This window comes from Netta rufina, assembly GCF_964035555.1.
Source record: "Netta rufina genome assembly, chromosome: 22".
In the NCBI taxonomy this organism is placed as follows: domain Eukaryota; kingdom Metazoa; phylum Chordata; class Aves; order Anseriformes; family Anatidae; genus Netta; species Netta rufina.
The window spans coordinates 5330943-5357246 of NC_140146.1; the positions used below are offsets into that span (position 1 = coordinate 5330943).

The 26304-nt window shown below is 49.7% G+C and overlaps 1 protein-coding gene across 1 annotated transcript in view; it reads right to left on the reverse strand.

Annotated features, from left to right (window-relative positions):
- SPSB1 (splA/ryanodine receptor domain and SOCS box containing 1) overlaps positions 1-25043 on the reverse strand; it is a 38235-nt gene extending 13192 nt beyond the window's left edge. Inside the window, exon 1 of the mRNA XM_084300301.1 lies at positions 24907-25043. The gene's annotated coding sequence lies outside the window, so the exon portion shown is untranslated. The remainder of the gene's footprint in view (positions 1-24906) is intronic.
- Between the last annotated feature and the right edge of the window lie 1261 nt (positions 25044-26304).

Genomic DNA, 26304 nt, shown 5'->3' on the forward strand with positions numbered 1-26304 from the left:
AAGAAAGGAGCTTGCAAGCCTCAAATGCAAACAGCATTCAAACCTTAGCACCCAAGAATCAGGACTGTTTTATTTAGCCTTAATTCTTAACATCAAAGCTGTAGTGCCTCGCTTGCAGCATGCACTTCTGCCTCCTGCAGAAGGGAATCACAGCAAAGCTGTGACACCTCCACATCCAGCCCTGATGCAACCATTTCGCCAGCACTCCAGCTTTAACACCCTTCCCACCCCATTAAACATTGAGCAAAGCCTTGCAGGGGCAGTAAGCTTACCTACTCTGCAGCTCCCAAGCGCTGCATTAGCAGAGAACAAGCAGCCACGAAGCAGATGACAGCAACGATCGCACCAGACGTGGCCAGAGCTGGTTTCGGAGTGTTGCAATTGTTCTTAGACCTGGGCTGGGCAGGCAGCATTTATTACATAGCATTGGTTTTGGCAGCAGCAGGGAGCCTCCTTGCTATCTCACTCTCCATGCAGAAGGCTGCGGCGGTGCCAAGGGGCAGCTCCCCCAGCCCCACCTAGCGAGGAGCAGCAGCAGCAGCTGGGCTCAGCAGGGTGAGCTGCTGCAGAAAGTGAAACCGCGGTCACCAAGATCACCAGAGGCAGGGCAAGACAATTGCAGATGGCACGTGTCCCAGCAAAGAGCAGAGAGGAACATCCTTGAGCAGAATCAGGTCCTTGGTGTGAACTGCACAAGTGTGTTGGGGATGGGGGGAATGGGACGTGGTGTTTGGCAGTGACCTCCCCAGGCTGCTGAGCTAACAAACCACCTCGCTAAGCCAACAGCCTTGTTCTCCTAAGCAGCACATATCGTGGTTCTAGATATCGAAAGCTTTGCTCTCCTACACATCTGGCAGGTGGCATAAGCACGTCCACCCCGAGACACCCCAGGAGAGCCTTTGAGGAAGCCAAGAGCCTGCCACTGCACGACATTGCTGGGATTTGTAGCCACTGAACCAGCTTGTCTGTATGAATGCAATACTCGAAGGAACCTCTCCTTGGGATAAGAAAGGTTCTGCAGAATTTCCTAGCTGTTATTGCAGTGTTGAAAGGCAGTGTGATGAGGACAGCATGCCCTCCTACACCCTGAGTGGAGGGGCTGGCTCTCCAGCACAACACTGAAGTCACTCAGAAGGCAGCACATCCAAGGAAGCTAAATCTGGAACAACCCTAAAACCCAAAATAACCCATCCTCAACTGAGCCACCAACAAGACACCAACATGAACAAGTCTCCTCTGTCCCCCTACCTAGCCAGCTCCCGCTAAGGGCAGTGCTGTGTAACCCAGCAGAAAGGACTTCACAGGAGAGGTAGCTCTGAGAAGTTTCTGTAATAAGGAAATTCAGGCAGGAGTCCTGCAGCTCTTGCCAGAGACTCTCTGCTATTGAATATTGGTTACTTGGTTACAAACGGCAGTTTTGGTTACACAAAAACTAAGATTTTTCTTGAAATGAAAGAGTGAACTCAAGCAGATTTCCCTTACAGAGGAAGTTGAGGGGATGTGTCAGAAAGGTCATTAGATTCTTTGCAGCTCCGTTTAAGGTAGCACCCAGATAACGCACAAATGCCAATTAATGCAAGTTAAAGAGCCTTGAAGAAATACCATGCTTCATGTCTCTTATCTTGTTCCTTTATAGCTTTTATCTTGTTCCTTTATAGCTTCTCAGAGGTAAGACTGCAGCTACGTGCTCTGGCAATGCCATGTTTTGTGGGCATCAAGCCTTAAAACAGAGATTTGCAGTGCTAAGCCCTCCCTTGCACTCCAGCCCTGTGCTTTAGGGCCAGACTTGTCCTTAACAAGCCTTCAGAACAGCAGCACGTGTTCTTCCCCAGCCTCTCCCACTGATGACTAACGTGTCCTCACAGGCACAGCACTAGGATCAGCGTGCCACACTGACATAAGGGCTCGTCCACCAGCACAATCCATGACCTTTCGTCCAGCCCATGTGCTGGAGTGCACCCCACGGACAGCAGACAGCTTTGTTTCATAACACATCGGGCTGGAGACTTCCCTTCCTGAAAGGACGAGTGGTAGCAAGGCTCATCAGGACTTCTGTTCCCCTGCCTCCCTCTCAAGTAGAGGAAGTCAGTCTGAGCGCTGGCATCTGTATCCATAAAGGCTGGGAGCAACGCTAAGAGGCTCTCAGTCCCTGCAGGATGTTAGGTTTTTGGCAGGAGAGCTGTTAGCCCGTCTTCCCGTGGTCAGTCTACTTACTCCAATACTCTCAAGCAGTTCTTTTGTAGTTCTTGCTGAAGCTGCTTCAAGGATGCACTGCCCTCTGTATCCCAGCAGGACCAGAAGGATGTGGAGCTTAAACCAGCTGCACAGCTGGCTTCAGACCTCTGCCTCGCAGACAGCACTGCTTCTCATCTCCTCGCCCTGCCATGTGTCCATTTCCTTCCCACTCTTCCTCACGGAGCAGGGCTGTGACAGAGCAAACACTGCTGAACTCAGGACAGCGAGACTCTGGCGAGAAGTGGTTCGTTTGTTGGTGTTGTAACAGATGTGAAGGAGTTGAGCAATTCGCTGTGGTTTCCTTGCATGCTCATCGTACAAAGCCTGACTCCAAACAGATCCTCACCACCAGGCAGCACTGCCACAGAGGCACATCAGTACCTGCACGGCAGGGCAGGCAGCATCGCGTGGCACAAGGAGCGTGGTTGAGCTCACCCTGGGGCCTGAGAGAAGCCTCTGAGCAGGGGCTGAACGAACAGGCCAGAGAGCTAGCGACCGACTGAAGCTTTCCCCAAAGGCAGGAGAGTCCCAAGTTCACCATCCCACACAACTGACAGCTCCGCATCCTAGCCAAGGGCTGAGAAACGTGGCCAGCGTCCCTTCCCATGTCCCACATCTGCAGCTGCAGCAGTGACCTTCCTTACACCTCTCCCCTTTGCTCTTCTCCAACATCCTGCTGGTCTAGAATAGCTCTTCGTAGCCAACTGGCAAAACGCTATTTTCCAGAAGCAACTGAACTATAGTTTCTAGCAAGTTATTTCCTGGCAACTGGTACAAACCCGGGGAACTGATCTGATCAGCTCCAGGGCCAGGTGGAGCTCAGCATCTGCTCGGTGCCCCAGGACAGACTGTCGCATGCTCAGACACCAGCCCTGCTATGTTCTCCCCGTGGCCCACGTTAGCAATGCGCCCGAATGGATTGCAGACATTCCTTGTTTTTCCAACACAGAGCTTGTGGACAGGCTGGAGTGGGGACACGCTGTAGCTGATGAAGATCAGATGCGGGGAGTTGAGCTTTGAGCCGCAGCTCTGCGCTCCAGAGAGATTCTTTGGGAGGAAATAGAAAAAAGCTGTGCCTTGGCAGCTGTGCCTGAGCCAAGACAGGACCTGTGCATGGTTTTATAGCAGCAGGAAGACCCAGACAGCTCCTTTCTTCCCCTGAGGGAGGCAGAAGGAAACATTGCAGCAAGGTTACAAAGCCATGCAGCTACTGCAGATAGAAACCGAGGCAGTGCAGTCGCTGTACTTTTATCCACAGCCCTAGTCCTGCTCGGAGGGCTCTGCAGACGTTAGTCAGACACGGCCATTCTGCAGAACAAGCTGTTTCCAGCCCCTGCACCGAGACACTTGTTTGAGCAACTCCTGGGAGGCTGCAGTGCTCCAGCTCCAACACGCTCCGCCAGCACGACAAGCCCTCCACGTGCCCCAGCACGCAGATTCCCATTTAGAGGACACACAAGCACTGGCCCAAATGCTTTCCAGACCAAGCGAGACATACTTGCTGCATACCAGGCTGTAGTCTCACTGGTCACATTTGGTCAAGTCACTTTTTTAAGCTCCTGGTACCTTTTCCAGGCTGGAACCATCAGACAGATGATTCTTTTCCTCGTTGCTTGTGTCATCAACACATTTTGGGGGGATAGGGTTTGCTTATATCAATGTTAAGGCCATTTGGAAGCTGTTTCCAGGTTGATACAGCAAAGTCTCTGCCTTAAGAAAAAGACAGTAATGTCCTGGAGTCTCGGGAGAGCTTATTTCAAGGAGAAAAACTGGGCTAGCATAGATCCCAGCAGGAGAAGTCACCTGCAAGAGGCACAGGCTTTTCCCCATTCTGATTTCTTTGCATGCTCTCAAGGGACAGCTCTGCTCTGCCTGCAGCCTACAGCAATAAGTCATGCAGGTAGCAGGCAGGCAGGCCACATGCAACTTTTCCACCTTGCCCCGTGTATCACCTTTTGTACACTTTTGAACCTGCTTGACCATCCCAATTACCTTTTCCTTATGTTACGGAGATTTGGCACGGCAATTTGTGGTGTTGCCAGAGGATGCCTCCCACCCCAGCAAGGCTGAAGTCTCTGCTGGGCACGCTGCAAACACAGAAGCCCCAGTTTAATGACCAAGCTGCACCTGAAAGACTCGTTTGTGGGACTAACTACCAAGCACACGAACAGTGCTTGTCTTAAAACATTCCCCATCCTTTAGCAGCCACCTCTATGCTGCTGCCACACAAATTAATCAGCCCAGTTTCTAAAAAGATATTCTATAACCAAGGATTATACTGAGGCTTCTGCTCAGGTATCATATAGCACTGCCCTCAGACAAGGGCTCCTTCAGGGCAAGGGGCTGACCTGAGCTCTATGAAGATCTTGGAGCTTTCCCTTGTCTTCAACGAGCAGGGAAGCATCTCTGATGAGCTCTTCAGGACCTGTAGATTAAACGGTGACACAGGAAGAAGTGCCAGGGTCTTCCAGAGCTCCTTTCAGTCTATCTTCACAGAAAGTCACGAGAAGTGTAAGCCATTTAGAAAGTCTACATGTGGACCACACCTTAAAATGTAAGTTGGAGTTACAGAGAAAGGACAGCCTGAGCAGAGCCAGGGAAATGAACAGGAAGGACAAAGGACTCGGAGGTACCTGCCCTGACAAGGCTGAGTTACAGCACTGCAATGCTTTAGTTTCCCTTTCAGAAGGGTTTCAAACTGACTAGGTCGGTCGGCTACTCTGGAGCCTTTGTGGAAAGCCAGTCTGAACTGGGATTAAAAAAAAAGGGAAGCAGGAATACACACATACCTTCAGTGCAGTTAGTAATGGGCCAGAGGATTGTCGCCCAGTCACAGTTCATTCCAGTGCACTGAAAGCCACAAGGAGCAGTGCTGCATTAGTCAGTTCCTCTCCTCCAGCCCTTCCCGTCCCATTCCTCACCCTGCTTGCACAAGCAGCAATGCGAGCATGCTAAGACTGAACTGGGAACCAGTCCAGGAAGGTGCTGCTCCCCAGGCTGCTTCACTGCCTGGCACTGCAAGCCTTTGTCCCAGCTCAAAAGAGGGGACAAAGCAAGCAACAATTAATTTTGGCTGGCACTCTCTCCAGAAAGCACTCCATAGATGGAGTAAAACTGTATGGTTTAATACCGGTGCTAAAAAAAAAAAGTCAGCACCTGGCCAAGTTGCCACATCAGCCTCATGTTTCTCCCTCCAGCACTGAAGCTGGAACATCCCAAGACAAGCTGCATTTAGAAAGGCATTCCCTCCACAATTAGGCCACCAGAAGTTTTCAATGTCAGTGTTTATGTCCAAAGCTATTTGCGTTAAATGCTACATAATCCACCCTGAGCCACCCTCTTGTACAAGAGCTCTATTCTTTCAGTTATTTCCTCATTTACTAATTGGCACTTCACCCAGCACACCATCCGGCCCTCACATCCCAGTATCTTCATTCATTAGTGTTGCCTTGTAATCAGTAGATGTGGAGGAAAGCAGTGAGAGCGAAGCTCGTTTCTACCTCTGGACAGAGTTTCTGTTCCTTTATTGGAAGCTCTTTTTGGCTAAGACTGCAAGAGTGGACAAAACAAGCCATCAGGAAAAAGGTTTTGGTAACAAAGCACTCCTTCCCCTCTGAAGTGAGTTAACAATGAATCACTGTGGTTAAATGCTAGCAGCAGCAGCTGTGTTAGAAGAAACCCATGCTGAAGTTCTCCACCATCACCTACCAGAGCTCCCCATCTGTCTCCTTCCTAGGTGACAGCTGGGAAGAACAAAGATGCTTCTTACAGCTGCATCTTGTGCTATCCGCCCCCAGTCCAGAGCCGGAGCCTCCCGTTTTAGCTATCCTCAGCCTGGGTAGATTTTTAGGAAGCCTCTCTAAGTACATTGTGTTTGTAGGAATGAAGGGAGCAACGTGATTGCTATCTTGCTTGGGCTTGTCAGTCAGGCTGAGGAGTAAAGCCATGGTCTGGAGCAGCACTGATGGAAGTTGCCTAGTACTCACCAAGCGTAATACCTGCACGAGGACAGGAGCTGAGCTCTTGCTGTATCAGCATCACAGCCCTAGGTATCCCAATCTCCAAAAGCAGCGTTTTCTAAGTAGGTAACTTCAAAACATCAGATTCACAGCAGTTGTTAGCATATCAGCCCCTGCTCCTAAAAGGAACACCCCTCATTCTGTCTGCAGCCACCCAGAATCCAGCAGGATCTCTTTTTCCTCAGGAAAACCATTTGCAGTTTAAGCTATTTTAATGAGGGCTGCCCAGCTACAGCCTCCTCCTTCCTCTTTTCATTTAAAGATGTCACAAGCACTGCTAACAGTAAAGCAAAAATCCCCGCAGCAGAGCAGCTGCCAAGCACTAGATTACTCAGCCTGCTGCCCTCAAATAGGTTTATTTTGTCTGAAGCTTCAGTACACAAATCTACATCAAATACATCGATGCCAAAGGGGAAGTTGTGCAAGTGGCTGGTGCTGATGAGCAGCACTACCAAACGAGCTGAAATCTGGGCCACGCGCTAGGAACAAAGCCCTAAGTCCATTACAAGAGTGGATCCCTGCTCCCTCTGAGCAAGGCATTAAATTCCCATGGCACCACAAATAGAAGGTTGTCCTCTGTGAAATTATGGGGACAGAGCAGGACATCCAGGAGCAGAGAAGCCTCACCAGGAGGTGCTGGAGCTGCAGTCACATTCCATCCCTGCATCACAGCACCTCCTCACTTGCTTCTCTTCCCCTTGGATGGGCAGCGATGCTGCTACCAGCCTACCAGGGAACCAGCAGGGGAAAGTGCTCTGAGTGAGAGCAGGGCACACCTACTGCATCACAGGGATGGAATTAGGGCAAGAGGTGAAGGCACGCAGGAGCACAGAGGATGCCCCAAGCTGCCCACACTACAGACAAAACTCCGAGGCTCAGCACACAACACCCAGCAGGACAGCACTCCGCTCCTCCTCGCCAAAGCCTGCTTTCTCCCTGACTTTGAAGGCAGTTCGCTTTTTTTCTCTTCCAGTTTCAGTTTCTTTGCATTACCATCCTCACCACCACAGCTGGCATCCTCTTCTTCACATTCAGCAGCCTACTTCCAAGCTCATCCCTGTTGTCCTCCCTTGTACAGTCTGCATTCAGCCTGTAGTGGGCTTTCTGACTGAGGATTTCACAAGTTTTCAGAAGTTTACTGAAATTTCAGAATTTTCTAACCCTATCAGACACCATAACAATGAAAAAGCAAGAATGAAGTTCTGGAACTCTGCGACTAACTCACACAGCGAAGGATCTCTGCACAGCACCGCCTGCATCCTTCTACGAGTGACCAACGCTACAGCACGACCCCATCCACAGAGCCTCAAGTAGAAAGAAGGCAGAGGACGCAGTACAACAACCAGCAGCCTGCCTCAGCACACGGAGCAGCTCCTCTCCCATCCTTTCTCTCACCAGCAGGTCCCAGGCTGAAGCTAGCCATGCTCCTCTGACCTGTAACATTCACAAGGTCACAGTCAAACCAAGTAGCCAGCCAAGAAGCCCTGCAGTTTAGCAGCAGTCATTTCTCATCTTGGCTTGTTAAACATCACATAACAAAGCTGTTAAACCCTTGAGCAGGATTGCCTGGGAGAAGAAATGCCTTCCAAAGGCACACCTGACATTAACCTCTGCTGTATCCTGCAATTCAGATCTGTCATCCTCTGGATTCAAGGGATGTGAGCATTTTCTACAATACTGAGCAGAAAGCCATCTCCCTAAGGATCTGTTTTGTCTCTCCTACCGTATTTTTCCAGAATCCCAGAGGTGACAAAACAGCTGGCAAGAGCTGGCTGCATTGTTCGGCCCACAGCACTGCAGTGAGCTTCTGAAGGAGTCTGAGACACAGCACCGTACCAAGAACCAACACTCACAGTGACAATGCAAGCCCTATATGACAACTATAGAAATCCTCCTGATCCTGTGGATGGACTCAGAAGAAAAAGCAAGCTTATTTGGCTCTTTTGAGAGCCTAGAACCACTGGTATCCTTCCAAGGACAGCCTGCTCCGAAGCGAACAACACTACTGTCAAGCAAAAATGGCTCACCACTGCTATCTGTGCAGCAACACCAGTAGCTAGGAATTGAAATCAGCAAGTTTTGATTTGTAGCTTACTTGTGACATTAAGAGGAGGCTGGAAGAAAGTTTCTTACACACATTTTAAATCAGAGTTTAGAAGTGGTAGCGGTGATGCTGAGATTTGAAAAAAAAAAGTAACTCATTTGCATCTCGGTGTGATTTATAGAACAGAAATGTATGGTAAGAGGTTGTCAGAGCAGCTTCCCCAGGAAATAAACAATCAAAACCCCCAGGTTACAGCCTGGCTGTACGTATAAGCCTTGCCTAACAACTAAATAAACAGCTTACCCACCTCCCAAAGTTAGCTTTCTTCCAATGGTATCACCCAGCGAGAGGCCTCCACAAGCTGATTTCAGGACCTGAGGAGGTCTCCAGTCCCATCTCCTCCTCTGAGCAGGATCAGAGCTTGATCCAGTTTACTGTGGTCAGCCTTCAAAACCAGAGACTGCCCAGCCTCTGGGCAACCCGCTCCAATGCCTGACTCTCTTCATGAGGAGAAAACTCTTCCTTACACTTCGAGCTATCCATCTTCTTCCCTCATCAAGTCTTTCCAGTTCAATCAGCCAGTTTCAGGCTGAACTTTGTGTTAATCCCCTGGCCAAATAAATCCTGAACAAGTACACGTAGTACAGCCTTTAATTGACAGTGAATCACTAAGCAATTGAAGCACGGGTTTAAAGAGTTCACAGGTCTTTGTCTTACCTTGCCACATGGAGGAAAAAACCTCAGCCTTCTACGATATTTACCCAGATTCCTTCACCCTGGGCACGTTGAGTGTTGAAAAAGAAGAATGAAGGTACATCATGATGTATAAAGACCCTGGAGATCTTTCAGAGCTTACTCAAGCTATAAATTCAGGTCTTTCCTGTCCTGAGGTGTGTGGAGACTGAGGGTGTCACTGCTGGAGATGAAAACCTCACGAGGAGACAGTTGAGTCACTGAGGAAGTGATTTTTTTTTTCATAGACTGTTTAGAAAACAGTTCTGTTCGCTTAACAAAAGGATGTTTTCAAGAGTCAACACCCCTGCATGTGCATCCAAAGCGAGAGTTTACACAGCTATCACAGGTTCTTTAAATCAAGTTGAGGCTTCCTAACCCAAAAGCCCATCAAATTCTTTAACACCATCAGCATGTTGTTAAACATGCTGATGGTGTTAAAGAATTGTCAAAAAAAAAAAAGTCAAAAAATGTCAAAAAAATGTCAAAAAAAAAAAAAAAGCTTCTTTTGGTCCAGGCAAACAAAAAGCATAATCACTTCCAAAAAATGAATTTTGTAATTCATCTCCAAAAAAGCCTGGCTTCTACCCTTTTCTAGCAGGTATTTTCCCCTGCCTCTTCTCTAAAATTTGCTCTTGAAACCATAACCCGTGTATTAGATGTGCCTCTGCTGCATCAGATAGCTTTTACAACATGGTAAATGACATCAGAAACATCTTTTCTTGTGTCCTGACTGCTAGCCAAGCCATCCAGGCTTAAATTTAGGAGTTCTCCACTTCCCAGAGTCACCAGCTCCATGAACAACGCTGTGGCTCAGCCTCACTCACCAGCAGCCCTCCCTGCACGGGGCCAACGTGCCCCTTGGAAACAATGCTCCCCATGCACAGGGCTCAGCCACACCGCCCTGTAGGAAGTACTCCACCTTACAGGAACAGAGCTCATCTTTTTAAGTGGAAAAGATGAAAGCCCGAAGCTGGATGTTCACACAAACCTCACGCTCAATGCAAGGCTTTGAAGGCAGGAAGGCTGGGGAGGGCAGGGTGGACTGGGAAGAAGGCTGTCTGGCTACAGGCTACGGGTTGCTTCCCTGCCACAAGAAGGGTCTGCAGACGTGTTCTCCTCTGCTCCTTCCCCCTGCTGTGCTCTACCTTTAGCTCCATGGCTGGCACTCTTGTGATGGCATCAGCCACGCACTGCAGCTTGTTGTAAAGAACTGGAAGAAAAACCATCTGCAGGAACACCGCATCCCATCAGCATCTGCCTCTTCTCCAGGCACAGCCTCATCCCAAGGAGCTCAGCTTCACCTGCACCCCTCTCCCAAACAGAATAATCCCAGGCAAGGAGGGATCCGCACGCTGAGCAAACAGGGCTCAAACATCTCCCAGATCCGTTTCAAAGGAACGCAGAATTACCTTCAAAATACAAACAGTTTTATTAAAGTTCACTAGGTACTCTGCTTTGAAATACATTTTTCTCGCCCTGCATCAAAGGGCTGTTAATTTCAGTCTTGTAGCAAGAAAGGCAAAAGAAATGAAAGCAGCATCTGCTTGGAAGAGATGAATGCAAGATAAAAGGTGTCTGTGACAGAAAGCTGGCAGCAGGCTTATGTTTTCTGTTCAAGTTTGATCTGGGAATAACAACAAGCCTTAAAACATAATAAAAGCTATGGAAAAACCCTTCCCAAATCCAACAGCATAGCCGGAAGATGCAATTTTTCTTCTCCAACTGCTGCAACAGCCAGCTGATGCAAAGAGCCCAGACAAACCCAAACTTGCTGCCCCGTGTAATCAGGCACCTTGGCTTGCTCAAGTCCACAATATCCCCGTCACAGCCTTCAATTCCCTCTTCCCCTCCAAGCCTCCAGAGGGAAAGCAGTTTCCTAGGGATCTCCCTCAGCAGAAAGGAAGCAGAGTCACACCATGGCAGAACGCCTCCCGAATGTTTTGGCATAAATGGCTTGCGAGCCAGCCAGTAAAGAAAGGAAAAAAGCCTTGGCATTTCTTGTCTGCCTAGAACGGTCTGTTCCTTGCAGAGAGTCAAGTCAGGATCGTCATGAGTTGGTTATATAATACAAATTTTTAGACATTGTGCTCAAGTCCAGTCCTGTACAGCACCACAGAGGCACTGAGGTTTGTCACAGAAGTGCATCGAGGGCACGTCAACTGTGCTCTGCATCTCCACAAGCTTTAATTGGATTTATTGGCACTTGATGCAGCAGGGCAGGGGATGGCAACCTTTTTTCCCTTGTGTTTTTCCATGCTGTGGTGTATGGGCTTCCACTGGAAAGAAACCAGGCAGAAAGCACTTGTGTTCTGCTCACACCATCTGAACAGGGAGAGGAACATTTGAGCATCTCTGTTCTTCTGTCTTCTCCTCAGCACCTCTGAGACAAGTCCCTCCAAACATCTTACGCAGACTCAGCCTTTCTGAGAGCCACTTTGATCTGCCATCCTGAGGTTTTGGGTGGGAAAGGACTGTTTGCTGCTGTTTAGTAGCAAAAAAACTTCACACATTTAAAGCTTGGTGCAAGCATCAGTAGGGGACGAGACAGCTTTCATGTAAGCTGCTTTACCTTGTTCTCCTGGCCCAGCTATCTGTGAAATGCAGAGCTAACACACGAGCTGCAGAATCTAAGGGCTGTGTGTATGCTTTGGCTACCTACACTGCCTACCATGCGCACACATTTGTTTTACTTCAGCTCAGGATATCTGCAAGGCAAGGATGGATCTTTACCCGTTCCCTGATCAGCTTACAGCTAACCTGGAAACCTTTTACCTAACCTTTAAATTGCTTCAAACTCTCAGGCCAAGAGAAACCAACACGGTGCACTCAGCCTGACCCAGCTCGCTGCCAGTCTCTAGAAAGATGCGTTCACCTCATTCCCGAAGCAGCTGCCAGGAGCTCTGCAGCTCAAACAGTGGTTATGTGAGCAGAAATTCAAAGAGATAGCCAGATAGATATGCAACAAGCTAGCGCTGAGACATTTGTCAACATTTAGCAAACCACTCCAGCGGCACGCTCAGGAAGACAACCGTACGCACAAGCAAAAGCCATCCCACAGCAGCTCTCAAAGTGCTGAACTAAGAGGATATTCCTGGCAGACGGATTACACAAGAGACAGCTCACACTGCCAGCTTTACTGGAACAGACACAGCAACTCCCCACAGCAGAGCACTCTGGGATGATGCCTCGCTAGATTTCTGCCTTGTCATTAGCCAAAAAAAATTTAATGACACGGTTGGACTCTGTGTTTAAATATAATTGACCTGGGACATACCATAATTAGGAAGAGAGACACCGCACATCTGAATGAGGGCTGCAGCTGGGCACAGTCTCAACATGATGCAATGTTTTGCTTTCACCATTACCTGAAAGGGTCCTTGGAAATTGCTATGGGTGTTGGAGATAAGCAGGGTTACCAAAAGCTTCATCTGGCGTTTTACATCACTCCGCATTGCGAAAGGCCTCACGTAACAGCAACTTTCGAAAGCTCCCCTAGCCTGGCTGCCTGAAGCTGTGTCCCTGTGTGACTGGAACTAGGCAGATCTGATCTGGAAGCAGAGAACCAAAGTGAAACAGAATAAAGCACATCATGAAAGCAGAGAACTAAAGCGAAATGGAATAAAGCACATGGTGCAAACGGTGGCTGCAGATACACACGTGCTGCCTTCAGAGGACATCTGCACCGTAGGGAGTCCAGATATCCAAGAACAACTTTTCCTGGAAGTAACAGTCATGGTAATAAAGAACAAATTGCCTTTTTTTTGGTGAAAAAGCACAACTAGCAACACGCAGCTACAACACCACACAGTTGCCTCTCTTCTGGTTAGTGCCCATAGTATCTGGCAGTGGAATTTGTCCCTTAATTTGTCTGACTGAGCCACCCTCTGAAATGCATTCCTAAACAGTTCAACTCTCTCATGCTCTGTAAATCAAGTCATATCTTCAATAGCTTCCTCATCACCCCCGTGCTGACATCAAGCTGCACCTTGATCATTTACTTCAGAGCAGTGAAGCAAATCTGTGTGGGTAGGTCCAACGCTGCTGCCTTACGCCGTGGTAGTACCTCTGTGTGGTAAGAGCAGGCACGAACTAACAGTCCACACCAGTTGCTTCACCACAAGCAACTGGAACAACTGGTTGAGCACTCCCGCTCTGAACCATGCAGAGGATATATTAGTAGAGACAGATCCATTGTCTGAAGAGAGATTTGGACAGGCTTTTTGATTATGAACAGCTTTAAACGTCATCCTTTCAGATAATACCTGAAAGCAGATGGAGTTTTTACTCTGGGCCATTTTAGTTTCATCATCCAGACTCACAAGATGAAGCCCTGTACGGAGCAGTCCAACTTCAGCCCCACCACAAGAACAGATGTCCTAAGTCATCCTCCTCCAAAAAAGCCTCCTAGCTCAGCATCATCAACAGTTACATCAAACATGACGCTGGCACACGTAAAGGCTGCAATTAGCAGCCATGACAACCCTTACAATATCAGTTTCACAAAAGATATCGTGAACTTTCTTTATGTAAAGGGAATGTAATCTCCTCCTTCAGGTAGGAAGCAGCTACCCTGTTTTCATGGCCAAGCAACAACCCTGAGAAGATCCCGCCCACTGCTGAGCTTAATTCCAGACATTAAAACCTCACTCTTCCTGTAATTTTCGTTCAAACATAAAGGTTTTTTTTTAAAGGTATTCTGCCCTCTGCAAAGGGAAGGGCAGAATTTGGAGAAGAAGGGGAAGTTTTCTGTAAAGTCCATCTCAGAAGCACAGACTGGACTTGCTCATTCCACAGGGAATGCACATGACAATGAAGTCCAGCAAGTCTTACAAATCTGACTGATGGGCATGTTAGAGGTTTTGTTCAGCTACCTGCTAAGACAATCAACTGCTAAGAAAGTTCCTTAAACATCATGTACTAGTAGGTCAGTTCTGTAACCTTCGTGCTTCATCCTAACCTAAAGGAAAGACCTTCACAATCCCCAGGGAAGAATAGAGGTGGCCACTCTTCAGCATCCGATGTCTGTTCAGAGGTGATGTTAAGACAGTATTTATCCCTCCTGTTTCCAGCTTCTGAGCACCCTGACCCCACCACAGAAGCCTGAGTAAGCAGAGTCTGAAGATCACACGTGTTCACCATCTCTTCCTTCCCTCCCTAGGGCTTCTCAGCAGACTAAACTGTGGATTTCCTCTCAAAAACAGAAATTCCAGTACCTGTAATTAAGCTAGCTTTCTGCTCGGACTATTCCAGACGTGGCTGTCTGAGTCCTTCCCATTAAGGTTAACCATTCAAAAAAAAAAAAGCCTCTGCAGTGCCAGAGATAGCAAAGAGCACAAGAGCTGGTGATGGGGCAGGTTGATTAGATGTAAGCACGCCTGAGTTGTCTTATCTGGGCATGAAACAGCTGCCAGAACTTTTGGAGTTCAAAGGCAACACAAAAGCCCGTACAGCCGACCTATCCTCCCAACATACCGAAGTCATCATAGGTCCTCATAAATCAGCCTGCCTTCTAAATAAGTGTTTAATATAAACATTTGTACAGTCACTTAATTCCTGGTGAACCAAACTATTTGATGTGGGCCACAGAAAGCTCCCATGACATCAATGGAAAGTTTCCAATTAGGAAACCGAGTTTGAAGCACATTAAAAGAGCTTAAGAAGTATAGAGAGAGAGGAAGAAACCTTACAGGAACAATCAAGAGATCTGTTCTCAAGACGCAGCATACCTAAGAACAAGCAGGAAGAGAGGCTGCCTTGCATTTTTGGAGTTTAGCAACTAAGAATTCTAGAAACAAATGGTTGTGTTAGCTGCTAGATCCCTTCAACATCTGAGCTTGTCTTTTGGCAGAGGCAGACCAGATTTAGCAAGTGTGTTCACCTGTTTTTCAGCTGCCACTGAGGTCCTTGCTCCTTTTAAGCAGCCTGGATGGCTCCTACAGCTTTGCCTAGATTTGCTATGCACAAGCACCAATTTAAGAGTAATAAGGTGGCCACTGCCACCCACTGTTCAGCACACCACAGCCACCCAAACATGGAATAAATACATGCTCTCTAGGACATCCAATGCTTAGAAATTCAACTACAGCCACCACACCCAGCGTTTTGCCTTTAGAAGCCTCCCACCAGACCAAGCTCACCTTGCAGCTTCATTCCTAAAGTCATTTGTTACCCTCACCACCACTTCCCATGCTCAGCGAGAAGATGAGCTGAATTCACCTTCCAGCCATCCCCCGCAGAGAATCCCACTGCTTTGGTGACACCGTCCTACAGCTCGAAAAAGCTGGCTACAGAAGCCCCAGCTAAATGCATGCAGGCATGTACTAATTAGCCTACCCAGCTGCTCTGTCAGACTCACAGACAAAAAGGGAAACACTCAGCCACCTGCAAAGCCACCTCCTTCGCCACTGCCACCTGCTGGGCCACTTGCTTTGTCCCCTCGGTGACAATGACAACTTCCACTCGATGCCCATTCAGCAGCACAGCCATGGGTCAGACAGGATTTCCATTTTGCTTTGTGGGTGGCTGAGATACGCTAAAATGAGAGGAAAAGGGTATGGAAAGCTCCGTTAGCATAAAAGCTGTCTCAGTAAAGCCACTGGTGGGCCTCCTGCTGTGCTGTTTGACACCTTGGAATGAGGATCCCCATGAGGCCAAGAGCTCTTTCAAGAGCAATCCAGACCAGGGACTGGCTTTTTTTTTTTTTGTGAAGGTCTGAAGAGAGCCTAATGCTGGTAGCATGTAAGTGCATTGCTCCAGCCATGTACTAAGGTACTGAACTACCCTTCCTGCTCACCTTAATGACTGTTAGATTGACAGCAACTCTCCTACCTCAACCACACCGGGGGGATTTGCCATCTGTCTTAATAGATGGTCTACAGCACTTCCAGTGCCCCCTGAGGTCTTACCTGCATCAGGAAGGCTCTTCCCACTCCCACTTAAAACTAAGAGCCTTTCAACTCCGTTTCTTCCCAGCAATAGCGAAACCATTGCCAGTCATCCTGCTCCCATTTCGCAGAAGTGCTGTAGCACTTATCCCACAAAAACACAGTTCAGCTGAGCTGGAGCCACACGCTCTGCTCTTGCATGTTCCTAAATGCATGCCAGAAGCCACACCACCCCCAGCACAAAGCCCAAACGTGTTTCTACCTACTAAGTGTAGTCGAGGGGCATTGCACACATCCCACCAGTCAACAAACTCTGTTTACCCCCACTGGTAGCACGCTGCCATATGATAGTGCCCACGGCAGCAAGCTGAGCTGTTCTACCCAGAGCCATCTGGCTGGGAAGAAAACACTGGATGCTGACAACTGCATCCCTACAGCAAAGGGCAAAGGCTGAAGGCACACCACGAGTCACCACTAAATCAATTCCTAAAGAGCAGAAAGCCCTTCTAGAAAGCACCAAGTGAGTACACAAGTACACCTAGCAGCAAAATTCTCTTTGGAGACCAACAAGCTCCCAAACCCTGCAGATTCACTGGAATTCCTCCCAGGTAAACATCTGGGCCTCTCTGCCACCCAGGAGAGGCAGCACCCTTGGCAAACCTCCCCCCGTGGAGCAGTGCTGCCCTGGCTGTGAAGCAAGCACGAGGGGAGTTGCACAACCCCAGCCTGCCTGGGGATGTGGGTTACAGCCCCTTCCAGGCTCACCCCAGTCAGGTGTCCCCTCCCATTTAACGTGTTGACACAGAGCTGTGCCTCTTGCAGATCCAGTTCAGGGTCCACAAGCTGGGCAGCAGCCCGATCACTCAGCTATCGAGCCTGGAGTTTTGATGTGATTCATGCCAGAAGTGCAGATCCAGGCCCGTGTGGGCACATGCAACCTGCCCCTCCACAAGTCTCAGTGCAAGGCAACACCTTCCATCTCCTGACCCCCAGGGGACCAGAAGCACGTGAGGAACCCCAATACCTCAATAAGACAGGAGAGATTCAGCTGTGGAAATATGCAGAATCAACCTTCCAGGGGAGCTCCATTCCTCTGATGTCTGCTTCTTGCAAACAGGTCAGAAAGTTTAACTACTCAGCAGCACGCTGCTCCTCCAGCGCATCTGGAAGCTGATAAACCGAGGGCAGTGTCTCCAAATTCCAGGATGATCCTCAGCCACTGAAGCAAGCTCAAATTTACAACCATAAGATACAAACTTTGCCCCTTTTCTCTTCCCAAACACCAACATACAGCAAGTCAGGCCCACAGCCCGGACAACTGGTAGCACACCACTTTGCTCTGCCTCCACTCCCCTGGCTTTTCACCACTACCCACGCTCACAGCCACTACCCATCAGATTAGCAGCCCCCTTTTTAACTCGTACAAATGCAAGCAGCAGCTGAACGCTGGCAAGACAGCGTGCCACATACCTAACCTTACAGCAATATCCTGCTGGAATCAGTGCCATGTGTGCAGCCCTTCTGCCCTTTTCCTCCTCGGCTGCAAGCTAAGCTGTGCTAGCAAGATCTAAGAGATGCATGTGCCTGAATCAATCCCAGAGCCAAGTCTGAGGCTGAAACCACTTAGAAATGTCTGTCTGAGCCTTGTTGCAAGAGGGACACGGCACTCCAAGAAAGCTGCTATGTAGTAGGGAGGAAAGCAAGGCGCTGGCTCACAGAAAAGAAACATTCATTAGGTTGATTCACTCCCACCCCCCAGCTCCATCTTGTTCCAGCTGGAAGTGCACAACACGCCGCATGGAAAACCCCAGCCCGTTAGCAGTGAGGCTGTGTGGGACACGAGGAGAGGAAGCCAAGCCCTCAAGTCATGACCATGGAGCTGTGACAGCAAGGGTAGGAGCAGCACACATCAACCTGCAGCAGCTCCTGCCATCACGTAACCCCAGAACACACAGCTCTACTCCCTGCCCATAAAAGCAAGCCTTACATTGACAAACCAGGTGCTTTCTGGATTCATACGGACCCCAAATCTCTTTTCAGCTGAAATAGCAACAGGTTTCTTCTAGGAAGTGTTGAGCAGCTACAGAATTAGTGCATCGGTGCTAACTGTCAAAGTTCAGCTGATGTTGTAGGGAATTATTGATGTGGGCCCCACCTGAAACTTCAGGTCCCAAACCCAGCAGTGCCCCGGGATTGGAACAGGACAAAGCAATCCCTCCCTTGCCACCCAGGTTCGATAAGATGAGCTGTTTAGTCTTTAAATAGCCATGGAAAATTGGCCAAAGACAGCCCCAGGCAGAACTGCTGACAGCACAGCACCAGCCGCTCCATACCACATACCCAGTGTCCAGATTCCTTCATAGCATGGACCAAGACTGGAAGCATTTTAAAGGTTATTATTACCTTCACGAAGAAGTTTTGCTTGTTTCCCTGCAGCACAGCTCCCCAGGCTACATCCCTACCGACCTGGGGCTCCTGAAGCGCAACATGACAATGAATTAGGGTGTCTAGGAAAGAACTGCACGTGGGCAAACTCCAGAACATCCTTCAAGCCTCAGGACACCATAGCTGGAATCCAGGCATTTTTCACATCTCTGCTTAATGTAGAGTTTAACTTCCAACAGGCCATTCAAACCAGAAGTTCTCCACAGCGAAGTTGCCAAAAGCTTAAACTAAGGATTTCTAAACATCTGAGACCGATGCAGCCTTCTCATGTAGAGAACAGCTTGGCCTTAGCCCTTGCTTGCTTTTCTTGGCTGTTTACCATCAGTGGCTCACGTTCTTTAGAACTAGAGTTGTTTCTGTAGTTTTTGTGCAACCGAGTGCCTTTGTACATTTATGGTGTCAAGGCCCCATCCGGGATCTCCTCGGGACAGATTCCTGACATGATAACATACCAGCTATCCAAAGAAAGCAGTTTGAAACGAACATCTACACAGCTGCTCCAACTTACAAGCTTCATCAAATTCCCCTCCCAGGCTAAAAGAAAAAGCCCATGTTTGGTAACCCCACATTCAGACATTACCACCTTCCGCCCCAAAACTCTCATGTCAGGAGTTGTTGCTCTCTGAAATCAGGCAGATGTTTGTGTGTTTTCCTTTCCGTAAGGGTAAAAAGCTTCCAGCTCCCAGGGGAAGTTTCGCAGGTTAAAAGCTTTACTGCTATCCAGTAGCAGCGCTGCTCCGGTTCGAAGTCTGTCTTCACATTTCCTAGCAGAGAAAAACCAGCAGAGCCAGAAGTAGACAAGCATTAGTGAAAGAGACTCCAGGGTTAAGAAGAGGTAAGGCAAGGACAGGTGACTGTTCTAGTAAGGTCAGATGTTCATCCAAAAATCTTCCTTAAAGCTGAAGTTCAGCCCTGCTTAAACACAGCACAGAAAAACAGAAGAGAAATAAGGCCCCATCATCAGGGGATGAACAGAAAGCCTGCAGCATGTTGAGCACCCTGCTCCCAGCCGGGGCACTTCTACCTGTGGGTAGGGAGGACATTTCCCACCCCAGCATCGTAATTCCACCCAATACCAACTGCTTGTGTAAGCCACGGGGTAGAGACCATGAAACAAAACCTGGGATTAGCATCCATCCCTGCCAAAGGTAAGCATATAAGACAAATGTTACTTTTTCTGCCTTTCTAGAAGAACCCTCGAGCAAAACATTCAGTGACTGAAGCGAGGCCACACATCAAGCCAGATGTATAGAAGGGATTAGCCCACAGCTGTCCCTGGCTCGCAGCCCTGTGCTCATCCCTCTAAACCACACTCCCTGGGGCACACGTAACCCTGACAGAGCGCTACAAGCACCAGCTGGGAAGCTCTGGATCCCAGGCATGGCAGCACGCAACCGAGGGCTGTCCCCAGCAGTCATGGAGCAGCACCCAGAGCCAGCTCACCAGCCTGCAGCTGCATCTGCTGGTGCCAGTGGTCCGTGCCCAGAGCACAAAGAATTAAAAGAAACCACTCTTTTCTCCATACTCTGCCCAAAAAAGGGGTATCTGCAAAGGCTGCCTGCACTAGGACGGTTTTACTCAGTTGTAGATCAAGAGCAGGACGTTATCCAGCTCGGCTGATGTCCTGCAGGATCCTTGTTCACCCCCCAAGTGGGGTGGACACCACAGCAGCATCCAGCTCACACCACATTTATCTTATCAGGGAGAGTCTGCCTGCATTTCCACCCCTGAAATGCTACACGAAGAGTTGAGGCAGCTTGTGGCACCCACAGCTGCCAAAGAAAGTAGCTCCCATACTCGATTAACACCCAGAATTAAAATTTAAACCACGGTCCCAGTACAAAAACATGCCTCAGCCACACGCTGTTTCCAGATGGGCAGCTCCAGAGCACCAGTTACTCCTGAGCCTCTCCGGGATCAAAGCTCTGCCTGCAACAGATGCTTTGGTTGACATGAAGAAGCCTTCATATTTTAAGAAGGAAAAGTGGCATCCAGCTGGACTGACTGCAAGGGAGGGAAGTCAGGCCTTGCCTGTAAGGCACACAGGAACTCGTTGGCACATCAGCACTCAGTCAGTTATTCCAGTCACTGACCAGCAGCAAGGTGTCACTGCCACCAAGAACATCAATGCCTTTAACTGAGCCAGGAAAGAATTGCTAAGCAAACACCTAACCAACACATGCATCAGTGTTTACTACAGCGCTGCAAGTTTGTCAGGAAGGACAGCTTGGACAGAACAAGGTCAGTGAAACAGCAAGGCTGACAGACACCCACCTGCGTGCTCTCAAGCATCTTCCCCGTGACACTTACGTGAAGCTGTTTCTGCAGGGACACAGCAGAAGCTCAGTGCTGCAGCCTGTCCTTTGGTGGGAGGGTAGGACCAGAGCAGGGAGCAGTGCTCTTGACCTCCCAGCTATGAGAAGAAGAAAAGCAGCAGCAGACATACAACATGTAGCCTTCAGACAGCCTGGCTTACACTCCTCCCAGGTGCAAAGCCATGTGTATGTAACAGGGCTACATCTCCATCACACAGCACCGTGAGCATCCCTGAGCTTCCCCCCTCACTCTGCTGGACTGGAAGGGTTTTTGCTGGGTGGCTGACCCCGTTTCCAGAACCCACACTCCTTACAGGCACAGGCAAGAGCAAACTCCAGAGGATGGAGGGGATTTTTCCTAGCAGTAACACAGGTGGCTGCAGGAAGGAAATATTAGACTTTAAGATGTTAGATCAACTCTGAACTAGCTCAAAAGCTGTATCACTAACTGTCTTTTCACAGCTGAGGTACTTTATCCACTTCAAATATTGTTTTGTGAAGCTCAGACACTGTGGATGTGGATGGCTCATACCCATATCCCCAGACCAGCAAGAAGGGAAGATTTATACTTACAGGGAAGTAAGCAAGAACCCTTAGCTGGCTTCATCTCAGCTTTTTTTAAAGCTATTCCCATTCCTCAATCTCACCCAAAACACAGCACTTGTGTATCAAGAGGTCAAATAAATCAACAGCACGCTGAGCAGACAGCACAAACCCATCCCAGCCAGGCACTTCTCACACTTCCCTACGCAAAGTCTGGCAGTTGCCAAAGTGGAAGTCAGAAGAGCTCTGAAACTATCAGCTGCAGCCTGGGCAAAGCAGCCAGCATCTCCCCTGCCTCTGGACATGATGTGTGCAAGTTTTAGTTCTGCAAGAAGATCTGCAAGCCATTAGGACCTCATGTTTGAGCATTCACATGGACGAGGACTACGTTCAGTGGGCGACTGAAGAGGAGCAGACTCCGCTTGGTTTAGAGTTGATCCACACCCCCTTTGATCCCCTAATCTAAGAAAAAGGCGTGCCTAGGCAGACACGCACAGCTGTCAATACCCTGAACAGCTTGAGTCAGAGGTAATTTCAGATGTCTCAATATTTACGCTTGTTTTTAAAGCTTTTTCTTGGATGCTGCAGCAATACCAGGCAGTTCTGTTGCCTCCCAAATGTTACAACACTTTTTCCCCTGAGCCACAATAAACAGTCCGCAGCACTAGACAGGTATGTGCATTTACTAAACAGAAAGTCAATAGCTCCCAGCCTGGGAGTGCCGGGAACAAATCAACAAGCTCAACTGCTAAAAGCCACCCTTTACCCATAAGCCAGAAACAGGTGTTCTTTTTTGGCCCAACACAGCGCTACAACAGACTGGAGCTCTAAAGATCACTGCTGCACCTCTCATCTGGACCTGACAGGGGTTCACTTTGTTTTTTAAAAAAGCAAGCCCCCAAGCTTTTTTTTTTTCCCCTGTTCTGTTTTGAGCTTTAATGCAGTGTTCTGAAGTTTTACAGCTCACTAATTCCCCTCACAAGAGCATCCCTTGGGAGGGAAATTCACAAGAGCGAATTTCCTTCAGTCTCCTGTCATACTCAGCTGCCCAACAAGACTGCTGGATGACCCTGCTTCACCCAGAAGCATGATCTTCGGGGAAGAAAGTTCCCTGATCAACCCAGCAGGCTGACTTACTGTAGCTCAGGAGCTCCTAAACCTAAAAGGGCCAAGTGGTGCAGAGCTGCTAGTGAATCCATGAACTACCACTTTCCCTCTTTCCTTTAAAAAAAAAAAAAAAGTGACGCTGCTTTAGTAGTCCATGAAGAAAGCCTGTTAGCTGTGGTCTCCCCAGCCTGCACCCGTGAGCTTGGAAACCAGAACTTTGAAGCTAGGCTTTCCTCAGACTTGCAGTTTACCAAGTGTTTGGCCATCTCCTGTAACACATACCCCATCTCTGCCAAGGACAACTGTGCTCCCCTCCCCTCCACCCCAGCAGTTATTTATTGAAACAGAGGCAGCTGCAGCAATTACTCACATGGAAGAGTAACTCAAGGGAAGGTCTTCATTGCTCAGAACTGTGTAGTAACTGGAAGTGAGTCAACACCTTGACATCAACCCAATCGATGGTGACCACCAGCAAAGCGGTCCAGCGACCACAGGTTGGTAACCCTGGTTCTCAGACACTTACTCACTTTTATTCTGCAGTCATTACGCAGCTTTGCCTGGAAGCAGCTGATGTCTAACTCCTATCTTGTGCTAGCAGATCAGTTTGCTAGCTCGTGTCACATGCCTGCAAACACAGAGGAGCGGGGCAGCAGGTTTCACAGCCAGCCACATACGCCAGCCTTCAGCACGATCAAGGTTCAGGCAACTCATACTAAAACAGACCTCATCGGTATCATCCACGCAGCTCTATAAGCTGTTTTTCTACTGCTATAATGCTACCATCACTCCACTAGTTAACAGAAGCCTCCCTGCATAGGACAGGGAGATAAGCTGTGCTAGGGGAGGATCACTGAACATCCCAGCTGAGGTCATCTCATTGATGCTCCCTGCCAACACAGTCAATCCTCACTCCCCTTGTCAGCACAAGCCCTGACTCCAGACTGAGTCAGTACATGTACACTTCAGCCTGAAACTGTAAATACAACCTCACACTGGTGTATCAGAGCCAGCCAGCCTGTTCTGGCTACCAGGGACCAGCTCCAGTGTGTTCAGTGGCACTGGGCACAAAATCTGACTGAGACAAACCTCAGCCACAGGGCATGCTCTCTTCCACATCATACGATCTTCAGAAACACTGAAATGTGAAGACTAACCGTCAGCAGTCTGCACTCAAATCACAAAGATTGGCACAGCATGCAGACTGGCTCACTATCTACAGATTCGTAGTTCAGGTGACTTCATGAATTTAATTACCCCTCACAAGAGGGATTTGAGGAGACGAGCAGCCCTTGCAGGCTGCTTTCACTTTGAGGAAAGGAAACGCAGGAGGCCAGGGCGAGACAAGAGAGCAGCAAGCAGAGCACATTTTCCACATCCCGGACCCAGCTGCAGCGATCCGGCTCCACACAGACACAGCACATCTCAGCTAGCCAGTTCCTGGAACACAAAACCACATCTCTAACGTAAGTTTACAAACAAACTTCAGTCCCATTACAGCGCGATCCAGTAACCTCCGCGAGCGGCTGCAAAAGCCTGCTGCTGCTGCACTGCAACAACACAATGCCCCCCAGAGGAATAGGCTGCTCAAGTTCATCCCTTGTCTTCAGCACAACTAGGAGGGGGGGGAGAATAAATTACGGCTTTACGAAACCATCATCACAACGCCCCAGAGCCATGACAGGGCTGGAGGCCAGGCACACTGACGGAGCAGGGAGGAGACGGGCGCACCAGCAGCGGGTTGGCCGGGGAGGGCTCCTCCAGAAGCCACTGAAGTGCCTCTCAGGGCTGCCACTCGCTTGGTAAACAGTAGCACAGCCCCACCACGCTCCCAGCAGCTTCCCTATCAACTCACCGCAGAAATTGCCTTCCTCCTGGGCTGAGATCGGTACTTTGACCCCATCCAGCTCTCCGGCTGGGGAAAGGTTGCTCCTGGGACAAAAGGGTCATAAACTCTTCCTGCATCGCTATCAGGAAAAGAAAAGCCAATCTATCTCCAAGGCAGCAAACTTCCATCTTTATAATCATTTTGTAAACTTCCTTATCTCGAGCAATGGCTCGCTTCACAGGTTTCTGCTCGGGAATGGCCACAGCCCGGCTGTCTGCATCCATCCTGTAGCAGCAGCAGCAGGCAGCACGCTCCTGTTGTTCTTCCAGCAACACCAGGCACTTCAAATAGAGGATTACCCGAGCTCCCATCACATCACCAAGGGGTTTGTGTAGGAAAAAAGCCCGATATCCATCAGGCCCCTGCTCCTGAGACCACCAAAGCAGCCCCACAAGCACCGAGCGAACAACCTGACCTCCTCACCCAGCTGAGTCTGGCTCAGCACCTCCACCCCCGGCTCAGCAAGCCGGGTTTGAACCCAGCGTTTGCTTTTAAAAAAATATATATATATATGAATTTATCTTTCGGGAAGCTGGCACCGGCTCCACGCAGCCCGCGCTGACCGAGGAGCAGCGCCCCGCTGCGAGGGATGGGGAAGGGAAGGAAGCAAGGGAGAGGCCTCAGCAGCTCGGTAGCCGCCACCCCAAAGGAAAAAAAAAACACCACAGCCACCGTCCCCCCCTCCGGTTCCTACCGTCCTGGGGCCGCCCCATGGCAGCGGCCGCGCCGGGTCCCGCCGGAGCCTGCTCCCGGGGCCGCGCCGCGCAGCGCCCGTGGCTGGGCGGGCTGCGGGCAGGCTGCAGCCGCGGCTCCTCCCGCCGTCACATGGCACAAATAACGCCCGGAGACCGCCCCGATCCGCCCCGACACCGCCCCGGCCCCCGGGACCGGCCCCCGGGCTCCGTTTGGGGCCCGGCTCCGGTCGGATGCGAGCCCGTCAGGCGCCCCCCCGGTCCCCTCCTTCCCCGGGCCTGGGCGAGGCGAGGCGGCGGCCCCTCGGCGGGCAGGGAGGGGAGCGGCGGCTCCCTGAGGGGGGCTCGGCCCTCGGTTGAGGCCGAGTTGGGATATTTGCATTGCAAAGGCTCCGATCAACGCGTGTCTGAGGTGTTTTTTTAAACACGGGTCGATTTGTGTACCGGAGTAAAGCGAGGAAGTACAGCCCCGTTGACTCTGTGCCTTGGAGGCTTGGTGCGCAAAGCGGGTTTTGGGGACAAATCTTGAGTCAGCGATGTCCCTCTGAGATGATTCATTTTTGGTATTCCCAGACAAAACGAGGGTGTAGCAACACAGCTTGCAGCACGCACTGGTGCAAATCAGGCAAGGGCTCCGAGGACCACCCAAGAGCTGAAGGAAATGGCATGAATGATTTTAGGGGTGGCACCGTGGCATCCGAGCCCAGACACACCGAGTGCCCCTGCCAGACACCAAAGTTATAGTCTGGGGGATTGGACATGAGCAACGGGCCTTGACCACTTCTCATCATTACTGGTCTTGGGACACACCTGAAAAGGGGAGTGGGATTCATTTGTGCGTCCGCCTGTGTATGTCCCTGCTTCCAGAGGGCTTTGCTTTCATCTCTGCTGTAGCCCCTCTGCAGCACCAGGCCTTAATTCAAGGTTTAGCCATAAATGTGCAAGTGTGCCCTCCTTACCTACCTTCTAATTAGGATACTGAGCCGCTCTTCCCCTTGCTGTGCTCCTTCTTAGGGGCTGCAGGAGGTGAGCGGTGAGGAAGGCGATTCCCAGGTGTGCAGAGGTGCTGGATCTCTGGGGAGGCTTCAGGCTTTTTGCCACATCTCGAGGGCCATGCATTGATGCACAACTTGCAACATAAGAGCAGTGCTTACAAGGAAGAGATCGAGTAGCTGCAGATGGGTGGAGATGAAATTGCATGGCCCCAGGGACTGTACGCTACCCACTGCTAGCTTCCTTATTCAGCGAGGTGCTCACAGCAGGGGATTCAGTGACCTGTAATGGGGTCGGAAGGGTGCTGAACCCACCGAGCTGTGAGGAGAAAGAAGCCTGCATCTTCCCTAGGACCTTGCAATGCCAAGGCTGAGGTGTGGTAGCTTGCTAACAACCCCTTCCTCACC